This window comes from Hibiscus syriacus, unplaced genomic scaffold (assembly GCF_006381635.1).
Source record: "Hibiscus syriacus cultivar Baekdansim isolate YM2019G1 unplaced genomic scaffold, ASM638163v2 tig00110485_pilon, whole genome shotgun sequence".
NCBI lineage: Eukaryota > Viridiplantae > Streptophyta > Magnoliopsida > Malvales > Malvaceae > Hibiscus > Hibiscus syriacus.
Window position 1 is genome coordinate 178037 of NW_024062760.1, and position 11829 is coordinate 189865.

Sequence of the window (11829 nt, forward strand, 5' to 3'; positions counted from 1 at the left end):
GTTCGAACCTATAATTCTTAGAAATAATAATTATTTTTTTAATTAATGAGATAAATTAGTTCATGCATAATTTTTATTGCCTAACCCTTTAAGTTTTTTTTATATATTTCGTTTTAAAAAAATATTAGTTACATGTTATATCATATTTTTATTATTTTTAAATTATAAATTACAGTTAAACTAATTTTGTTTCTAGTATAACCACATAATTCAATTTATTAATTGACTAATCCAGATCGGGTACTACAGAGGTAAATGCAATCCTCCCAACCCAGTTTACTCATTCGCAATCGTCATAATTCGAACTATTGTCCTTACTTAAGGATCTAGTACATTATCTCACTAAACCAACTAATTATTCGTATTACAATTAAACTAATTATCAAAAATATTTAATTCTATAATTAAATTAATTCAAATCTATAATTAATTTAATATATATATATATATAATTTACTCGAATTTATATATTCAAAGACCCTAAACTCCAACCTTTATCAGTTGGCCAACCCTCTCACTAGTGTATCAACATATATATATATATATATATAATGGCACATAAATAACAATTACTATAAAGGTTTCCAAAATGTTTGGTTATTAACGTAATAAATTTCTAAAATTTTAAAGACAATTGCGTATGTAATGAAATTTTTAAAAACTTGTAGGGATTATAAAAACAAATTTCCATTTTTTAGGATATGGAGACCCCTGAATTAAAGATGGACATTTGACATGAATCCAACAATTTTTTGTCTGATTCGACAGTATAAGATCATTTACAAAACAATTAGATTCGTTTAAATTAAAAAATATCCAACTCAATCAAAAATAGTAATACAATCGATCTTTATATATTTAGGGACGAATGTTATAATACTCTTCTACCATTTTTTTTAATTATATCTCATTTTATCTAATAAAAATTATACATACATATATTTATATATTAAATCATATCGAGTTTGATACGAACTTTTATCTTAAAACTTAGGTCAAAATTTTTTTTCTTACGTCTAGATTAAATCAAATCAAATAATAGATGAAGGAGTATAGTGCTCTAATCGAGTTCTTGTAAGAAGAAATCAAATAATAGATCTATCATGTCCCAATAAGAATTTTTTATGTTTTTAAAATAGATAAAAAAAATGTCATAGATCGTTGAACTATACTTAAATGATCAACAAGAGACGATATGATAATATCCAATGCATAGAGGTCAACAAGACAACAAAATAATACATGTCCAAAAATCTAAGCAATTTCAGACCAGAATCACTTAATCTATTACACTCCTCGGAGTTGGCACACTTCGAGACGATAAAACTCTTCCTGGGGTTATTGCACGAGCCTTTTTATGGTTAAATCGAGTTTGTAACAGATAAACAATCTTAGGAGACATAGAACAACAGTGCTTTCGGAGATGGGGAGAATGTACATTCACTTTTTTCAGAAGCTTCTGTGAGAAAATCCTCTTGGAATATGGGCTGTTGCGCGATATTGCCTTGCGGGACTCGATCGCTTCGACGAGTGAATTGTGCAGGGGTCCCTGACATGGTGGAAAAGAATTGGGAGATCAATGAAGCGACTGAAATATGCAAACAAGATCGATACTGAAGTGGGATCATTAAGTTTGCAGTTTGTAACAATCTATGTTACTAAGATTCGGGATGAATGTCGGATACGGATGTGTTCGACATGAAGATGCTCATATTTTTCTATGTTTTCACATACATTTGGAAGCTCACGGCCCATTCCCATGTTATAATATGTGCCAGACATGCATAGTTCAGGAAAAAAAATTAACTCGTTCGAGCTGCAAAGACGATGTGGGGTGCTGAATGAGGGATTGAAGGATTCGCGAGTAATAGAAAAAGTAAATGATTCTCAAACCTCAGACGCGCGGACTGCGGTTTGCACAACATAGTTTGCATTCGGATCTTGTAGCAACAGTTCGAAGTGAGTAGCATAGAGCAATTTACGAATGATTCTCAACCGGCCGGCCGTCATCGTTTAACACCACAAGACATTTTTCAACCACATGACTGCTGAACTTCTGTGATGAAAGATGAACATAGTTCCCTTCGAATTGAGAAGTCAAAGTTGAAGTGGAAGATGGGATTTTTAAGTCCAAGATGAACTGAACAACATAATTTCTGCAAATTTTACCACAAATATCAGCAGTGACAAGCAAGAACCCGGCACTCGTTTCAACAATTTCCAGAAATATAAAGGTTTCAGTTCACAATTCCATATAATATCACTAGCAAACATCGACAAAAAACCATTGTCGCTGAGGTGTGCTACCGTTACCTAATCAAGTTGTGCTTGAATGGAGTATTAACAGACAAGAACAAGTATCTACGATAATTATAGAATAATATTGTATCAATACTTACCCATATGCGTCCTGTGCAAGTAGAATCCGTTGGCAGATATTCTTCCACAACTTTTTTTTTTAAAATTCGGGTTCGAGTCGGGTCGGGTTTTTTTTTTAAATGTACTGTTCGGGTCGGGTCGGGTTAGGGTGAAAAAATCCGACCCGACCCGACCGAAATATATATAATTTTATCCTATTTAGGGATAATTACAATAATGTCCCTCCATATATAATTTTTTTCAATTAAGTCACTGTTTCATTGAATAAATTTTTTTTTTATTATTCGGGTCGGTCGGGGGGTTTCTAAGTATATCGGGTCGGGTCGGGTGTGAAACCTTAATTTCGTCGGGTCGGGTCACGGGGTGAAAAACCCTTTCTTCTCGGGTCGGGTCGGGTGGCCCAAAAAACCCGACCCGACCCGACCCATTGCCATCCCTAGTATTAACAGACAAGAACAAGCATCTACGATAATTATAGAATAATATTGTATCAATACTTACCCATATGCGTCCTGTGCAAGTAGAATCCCGTTGGCAGATATTTCTTCCACCAACTTTTTTTTTTATATTCCCCAGTTGAATGGCTAATGCATCGTTGTAGAACACAGCAACCGTGTTGATGAGTAGCGATATCAACACAATACCTTGCAGCGGCGTCAAAAATAAACTAACAAAATGATTGGCAGAAAAAAGAAAGAAAATAGTCAAATATATATGGAGGGAAGCAACCATGTGAGAACAAAGCGGAATGAACAACATTCAACAAGCAAACGTGCATCGTTATCTTGACTTTATATTAAATAAACGACAAGTTAAATAATATGCCGCCCTAATAAATCAAGCAGTTTGCTACCATCTGCAAGAAACACCTAACAGACAAAGCATCATATATAGATTCAATTAGTTTTTATAGTCAGTTGAAACTAAGACATCGAACTGTTTTCCAGAAAAATAAAAAACAAGCTATGATATTACCAAAGAGTCATCATGTTCAAACTTTTCAGACACCAAGATTGTTAACATACAAATGCTCATGAAATATAAGATTATCAAGGTGTTGGGAAATAAACCGAGAACGAGTAATTTTTATAACCAGATTAGTGAGAATGCGAAATAAAAGCGGAAAAATAATACCCGAAAAATTGATAACGGAGTTTAGCCAATTGTGCCTACGTCTCTGGACTGCTGCAGATCTTTTACTAAGAGAGAAAATTTACAGGTTTTTACAAAACACTCACTACTCACAAGAAAGCTCTCTAGTATTGGGAGAAAGAAATGATTTGAGATTTTGGGATAATTTTGAAGCTAAATAAGCTAGATTATTTATAGTTAAAGTTTAGGGACTAAACTTTGAAAATACCCTAAAGTGCAATGGCTAAAATGTAATTAAGCCAATACCATTTTCAACAAAATATTAATTGCACCGAATTTGTGCCTTCCATTTTTGACTTGGAACCGAATTCGTGCCTCCCATTTCTGACTTGGCGCCTTAACTTTTAACAATCTCCCACTTGAAGACTGATTTTAATTTGTCTTCACACCTTGATCAATGCAGCAACATTTCTGGTCTTATTACTCTAGTATACCAACTGAAGTTGAGCACAACTTCAGTTTGTCCGTTGTCACCGTCTTTGTCAACATGTCTGCCGGATTTTGAGCTCCACTAATCTTTTCAAGTTTCAAAATCCCATCTTCCAGAAGAGACCGGATAAAATGATATCGCAATGTATGTGCTCGTTTGGAATGAAAAGACGGGACTCTTTGCTAGATGAATAGCACTTTGACTGTCGCAATACAAGACATTGTTTTCTTGTTTCTTACCTAACTCTTCCAAGAAACTTTGAAGCCAAACCATCTCCTTGCTGGCTTCCGTAACATCGCATATCTGCTTCAGTTGGAGAGAGCATATCTTCTGTAGTGAGAAACCAACTCACTGCGGTTCTCCTAAAGTATAGACATACCCTGTAGTGCTCCTTCTGATGTCAACATTTCCGGCTAAGTCAGCATCTACATAGCCTGTCAGTATCGTACCTCTACCTTTGAAACAAAGTGTTTTGTTTGTAGTACCCCGCAGATATCTGAGGATCCATTTGACAGCTTCCCAGTGTACCTTGCCTGGATTATTCATGTACCTACTAACAACTCCCACTGCTTGAGTAATATCTGGTCTGGTACAAACCATGGCATACATCAAACTTCCAATTGTTGAGGCATACGTCATCTTCACCATGTGTGCACGTTCTTCCTCCGTCTTTGGCAACTGTTCTTTGGAGAGTCTAAAATGAACACCTAAAGGTGTACTTACTGGTTTAGCATTTTGCATGTTGAACTTGGAGAGTACTTTGTTGATGTACTCAGCCTGTGATAACATCAAAGTCCCCGATTTTATGTCTCTCTTGATCCTCATCCCAAGAATCTGCTTTGCAGCGCCCAGATCCTTCATAGCAAACTGTTTCGACAATTTTTGCTTCAAGTTTATAATCTCTTGCATGTCTGAGCCTACAACGAGCATGTCATCAACGTACAATAATAAAATAATGAAGTTGTCAAACCTCTTGATGTAGCAACAATGATTTGCTTGGCATCTAGTAAAACCACTGCTGCTCATGAAACTATCGAACATCTTATACCACTGTCTATGAGCTTATTTTAAACCATACAAGCTTTTCTTCAACCTGCATACCAAGTTTTTCTTGCATGCCTCTATGAAGCCTTCTGGTTGTTTCATATAGATTTCTTCCTCCAAATCACCATGAAGAAAAATTGTCTTTACATCTAACTGCTCAAGATGTAAATTCTCTGCAGCTACAATTTTCAACACCAGTCTGATTGTAGATAGTTTTACGACTGGAGAGAAAATTTCATTGTAGTCAATACCTTCTTTTTACTGAAAACCTTTGACAACCAATCTTGCTTTGTAGCATTTGCTCCCATCGTGCTCTTCTTTGATCTTGTAAATCCACTTGTTGTGGAGCGCTTTCTTGCCTGGTGGTAATTCAGCTAATTCCCACGTCTGATTTGACATAAGCGAGTCCATCTCATCTTTCATGAAAGACTCTCACTTGACTGAATCCTCCACCTGCATTGCTTCATCATAGCACTCTAGTTCACCATTGTCAGTCAGCAACAAATAGTGCAAAGAAGGCGAATAACGTTGAGTTGGTTTAGGAATTCTGGAGGAGCGTCTCAGTTCTGGTGTGTGTGGTTCTTCTTTAACTGCTTCAGGATTGATCTGAACATAATTTCTAGAAATCTCCTCGAACTCAGCAAATTCCTTTGTTCCAGCTTCGGTATTGGATCTACTTGATTCTACAGTTGACCTGCCTTTGTACATCACATTCTCATTGAAAATGACATCTCTGCTTCTGATGATCTTTCGATTTTCGTAGTCCCAAAATCGGTAACCGAACTCATCACCACCATAACCAACAAATGCATCAAGTTTACTTCTTTCAGTAGAATCTATGTGTACATAAGAAATACAACCAAACACTCTTAAGTGTGAAAGGTTTATTTCTTTCTTGCTCCAAACTTCCTCTGGTATTCTGCCATCCAAAGGAACTGAGAGCCCACAGTTGATCAGGTAAGCTGCAGTGTTGATAGCTTCAGCCCATAGAAACTTGGGCAATCTGGCATGTATCCTCATGCTTCTGGCACGTTCATTCAGAGTTTTGTTCATACGCTCTGCTACTACATTCTGCTGCGGTGTCATGGGAACTGTTGTCTCCATCTTGATCCCATTGTTTGCGCAGAAATCTCTGAATCTTCTATTTTTGTACTCTCCTCCATTATCAGACCTCAACCGCTTGACTTTCAAATCAGTCTCATTTTCCACTATGGCTTTCCATTTCTGAAGATATCAAAGACTTCTGATTTATTCTTTAGAAAATAAACCCACACCTTCCTCGTAGAATCATCGATGAAGGTGACATAATATAGTGAACCTGCAAGAGATGGAACTGGAGATGGTCCCCATACATCAGTATGAACCAACTCTAACTTTTTTGTCTTTGGTGTCTTGTCAATCTTTGTAAAACTGACTTTCTTTTGTTTGCCAAAGATGCAAACTTCACATAGTTCGACATCTACATCCTTTAGATCCGACAGCTTCCCTTTTGACAAAAGCGTCTTCATCCCTTTCTCGCTCATATAGCCAAGCCTTTGGTGCCATAGGTTTGATTTTCCATCCGCATCTGTGGCTGCAATGATATTCTCTAAATTTGAGGTTATATAGAGAGTACCAGTCTTCTTACCACGAGCAATGACGAGTGCTCCTTTGGTAATCTTCCATTCACAGCCTGAAAAGGTTGTGTTGTATCATTCTCCATCAAGCTGTCCAACAGAAATCAAATTTCTTTTGAGACCAGGAATATGTCTCACATCTTTCAGCGTCCAGGTGGTCTGCTTGGCAACTTTAGTCGGATGTCTCCCCTTCCGACGATCTTCAAGGCTTCATCATCAGCTAGATGAACCTTCCCAAAATCACCGCTGACATAATTCTCCGTGATTTCTCGGCATGGGGTGGAGTGGAAAGATGCCCCTGAATCCAAGATCCATGATTCAATCGGACTGTGACGCTTAGAATCATGGCATCACATGTCTCATCTGTCACGTTGGCAGATTCCTGTACGCCAGTATTTTTCTTCGGTGCTCGGCAATCTCTTTTAAAGTGATCCTTCTTACCGCAGTTATAACAGGTAAAATATTTATTTCCCGTCCTTGATTTTCCCCTTCTGGATTTGGATCTGCCATGATTTGAATTTCTTTCTGAAGTTCTCCCTCTGGACTCCGTGTGCAAGGCTGAGGAGGTTGATGCTTCACCCGATTCTCTCCGTCGAATTTCTTCGCTCAGTACCAGATCCCGAACATCGTCGAATTTCAATTTATTATTTCCCGAAGAGCTGCTAATTGTTGTGACAGTAGCATTTCAACTGTCTGGTAGAGATGATAAGAGAATTAAAGCTCGAACTTCATCATCAAATTCAATTTCCACTGAACTCAACTGGGTTGTGATTGTGTTGAGTTCATTTAGGTGTTGTGCCACTGTTGCCCCTTCCGCCATCCGCAAATTGAATAATCGCCTCATCAAATGAACTTTGTTTGAGGCCGATGGCTTCTCATACAAACTGGAGAGAGTCGCCATAAGACCCGCCGTGGTCTTTTCCTTTGCTATGTTGAAAGCAACATTGTGGGATAACGTCAGTCGAATAACTTCGAGCGCTTGTCTGTCGAGAAGAGCCCAGTCTTCATTCTTCATGCCCTCTGGTTGCTTTCCTGAGAGGGGTTGATATAGATTTTTCTGGTATATAAAATCTTCGATATGCATCTTCAAAAAGCTAAAGTATGCACCATCGAACTTTTCAATTTTCACCTTCCCTTCGTCTGCAGCCATCGCTCCCACTCGAATCTGGCTTCATTTGGATCGTTTCTGACAATTCTTACGAACCACCGTGTATTACAACACCTCCGTCGACAAATTCATACCGCCGAAATTTTTTTTACTATTCACGAAATTCACTATTTACGTGAATAGTAATGAATAGTACCTCGCAAAAAATTGACAAAATTCACAACCAAAAGGTCTGATTACCAGTTGTTAGGAAATAAACCGAGAACGATTAATTTTCCTATAACCAGATTAGTGAGAATACGAAATAAAAGCGGAAAAATAATAACCGAAAAATTGATAACGGAGTTCAGTCAATTGTGCCTACGTCTCCGGACTGCTGCAGATCTTTTACTAAGAGAGAAAATTTACAAGTGTTTACAAAACACTCACTACTCACAAGAAAGCTCTCTAGTATTGGGAGAAAGGAAATGATTTGGGATTTTGTGATGATTTTGAAGCTAAATGAGCTAAGGTATTTATAGTTGAAGCTTAGGGACTAATTTTTGAAAATACCCTAAAGTGCAATGACTAAAATATAATTAAGCCAATACCATTTTCAACAAAATATTAATTGCACCGAATTTGTGCCTCCCATTTTTGACTTGGCATTGAATTCGTGCCTCCCATTTCTGACTTGCCGCCTTAACTTTTAACAATGCATATGACTAAAGAACATAAGTAGTTATCCTCGGTTTTGAAACTTTAAAACGTTCACCACCATGAACAACCCATGGAACTTGCAATTAAGAAGCTCAATCTGGTGGAATTCTACCATTTATCGCATTTACTTGTAAAATCATTCACAAATCATACAAGATATAAATCGAGAAATCAAGAGCGAAAATACAAGGCTTACATTGTTATCTTCGCTGCTAAGACATTGCAAGCAACGTTGGACAACGTGGTTTCCTTTCAGGTCCTTGACGAGGGACAGAAATCCAGGCTCGAGTGCTGATATAACTAGTGAAATTTGTTGCCTGGTTTCAAGAGTCTCGATCAATTTTTGAACTACAGAGTGCTGAAAGGAAGAAAAAGAGAAAACAATGTTAGAACCGGTGGATATGAAAGCATACGATGCAATGCGTTTAACATATATACCCATGAGTGTTTAGAGATATTTTGACAAGCTTCCCCAGTTCATTGGTAACCATTAACAGAATCTGCATCCTTTGTTCTTCATTATACACTTCCAATAATTTCTGGATGAGGTAATTCCCAAAAGGGTTCATCATAAGTTCAACAACATGATCAAAGATCTCCTTAAATATCATTTGCACATCCTGTCGAGTACCCTCGTAGAATAGCCTTTGTAAGAACCTGCAGCCATGTTGATCTATTGCTAATAAGTAAATGCATCCACGAGCTTCAGACAAAGAGTTATACTTAGGTGGCAAAGAGAATGGACTGTATAGCTTGGCAATCTTAGCATTTCCACAAGCCACTCCAATTTGAGCCCTTTCTAGTCGCTTACTCAAACCGATTTCCTGCAGAGAACCCTGGTTTTGATCCCTTGCATAACCCGGCCCAGTGTTTATCGCATAAGTCAAATCCTCTCCTTGAATAATGTAACTATTCTCGACAGTACGACATCCATGTGGCATTTTAACATTCGAATGTGATCTAGCCATCCCATTGGATAGTGGCAACACACTTTGAGGGGTTGCTTGAATCAACGTTGGAGAAACCATGGAAATTCAGCTCGTTTTGTTGTCCGTAGATTAAAGCATCATTCACTGAAAGCCTACTTAAAGAACCGCTTAAATTCGACACAGAAACTCCTCTGTGATGATAACTAAACGCCGGTTCCTTCTTCGGCCAAGGAGATATCATCGTTGCCATTCCAGCTGAGAAATCAAAGCATCTCCAGAAAATGCCATATTAATCCCACCATTGAAACTCAATGGAGCACTCATTGGAACAGGGGACTGAATTCCCACATCAGAAAAACCCTTCCTCGGTTTAACACAAGCCCCATCCCCATCGATACGATCACTTAGTCGAATCCCATTCAATTCGGGTGAGAAATCTCTAAAACTAGAATCAACATTCTCTTGATAATTACTGAGATACATTCTATTAAGGTTCCTAAAAACACTCATTTCACCAATCAAGCTGTCACTACTACTGGCTTTTCTCCTGACAGATGGATCCATAAACAGTCCATTAGACAAGTGTGGTTTAAGGTCCTCCAATGGAGGTGGGGTTTGTGATCCATTGTTAGAGAACAGACTTGAGGAAGAACCATCTGACGGTAAAGACAAACTGCTTACAGGGGAAGCACATGCCATGGAATGATGATGACACATTCACACGAGTGTTATCATGTTGTTGATACACATGATGATGATGGTGTGATGTTGCATGAGGGATCTCATCTAACAACTTATCAAGCTACTCATCATCCTTCATGTTCCCTCTCTTCTTCTTCTTCTCACCAATCTCCAACATCAAAAAGACACAACACAAACAACAAGACCAAAAACAAAACAAAAACACAACAACCAAGAAGAAACAATCAAAATACCCACATCAGAGACATTGAAAAACCACTAGATACCCACAAGAGATCACCATTCACTGGATTTTAAAATCTGGGTTTTGCTCATATGGAAACCAAACACAAAGGGAACAATCTTTTTTTTTTCTTCTGTTTTTTTGTTTCAAATTGCATTTCAAATCAGAAGAATTTCATTTTGAGTTTTTGTTCTTGGGAAGAGTCGGTGGAGCATGCAAAGATTGAAGGGATCATCACATCAAATATGGTTACTTTAAGAACTGCATATATATGTACGTATAAAACATTTACATACTCTCTCCTTTGTAATAAGCTCTCACGCCATTAAAGCTGGGCTTATAGAACTAACGCTATTTATATTTTCCCTCATACACCCTAAACAAATAAATATAATATTAAATATATAATAGGGAAAATTATGTATTTAGTACTTAAACTATCAATTTTAATCCATTTTAATACTTAGACTTCCAAAAATTTTAAAATTGTATATAACATTTAATTTTTGTTTCATTTAAGTATTCCGTCATTAAAAACTTAATAGGCGAACTAACATAGCATGCTTTGGTGGACAGACAACTAATCCAAATGTTTGACCACGAGAAAATGACGAGTCGACCAATATAGTCTAATTTCAAGCTCATCGAACTGTTGATGAAGAAGTCCATTGTCGATTTGAGGGTATTGATGCATTTTCCGGTGAAACGGAGACTGAAATCACTATCAATGGGTGAAAAAGGTGCATGTTAGAAAGTTTGGACTTCATCGACTGACGGATGCAATGACCGATGGCTATAAACGCAACATTGAGTTTTTAACGAACTAAAATATAACAAAAATTAAACATCATGCATAGTTAAAAAATTAAAATTTTAAGTACTAAAACTAATAAATTACATACTAAACACATAATTTACCTTACATAATAAAATAAATAAAATAAATAAAAATTATAAAAATGATTTATTTTTTAACACAAGCAGAGTGCTAAAGACCGATTCTTTCATTCAAAGTTTCTTCTTCTTAAGCAATTTTCTTTCGACCTTTTCAATACTACTTAAATAGGCAATACATTACTTATCCTACGCTCCCATTCGGATGCGTGAATCACACTCTCTACTCGAATCTGGTACGGTCTAATTTTGAATTTTTCATCCTTCTATTTTAGGTTTAATATATATTTTGACCCTTGAATTATAGTCAAATTTTATTTCGATTAAATACTTAGACTTAGCAGTTAGTACTTTATCTCATTTTATGTATTTAACATTCTTATATAAACTAATTCATTGAGTGGTCTATGTGGATCAAATTTTCGTTAAAGTCCTTGAATTATGCTTAAACGACTGTTTAATAAATAATTCTTAGAATAAAGTATACATATGATTTCTCGACTATAGGATATTGTTTTATAAAATCTCTCAATTATTAAAAAAGTATAAAATAGTACTCCGACTATAAAGCGTTGTTTTGTTGAGTCGCTTCGGTTATTAAAAATTATAAAATGATCATTTGACTATTCATTATGTTTCAAACTCGTATTTTC

General features: G+C 36.6%; 1 pseudogene; it reads right to left on the bottom strand.

Moving 5' to 3' along the window:
• Positions 1-1279: 1279 nt before the first annotated feature.
• LOC120129303 lies at positions 1280-9322 on the bottom strand (annotated as a pseudogene).
• Between the last annotated feature and the right edge of the window lie 2507 nt (positions 9323-11829).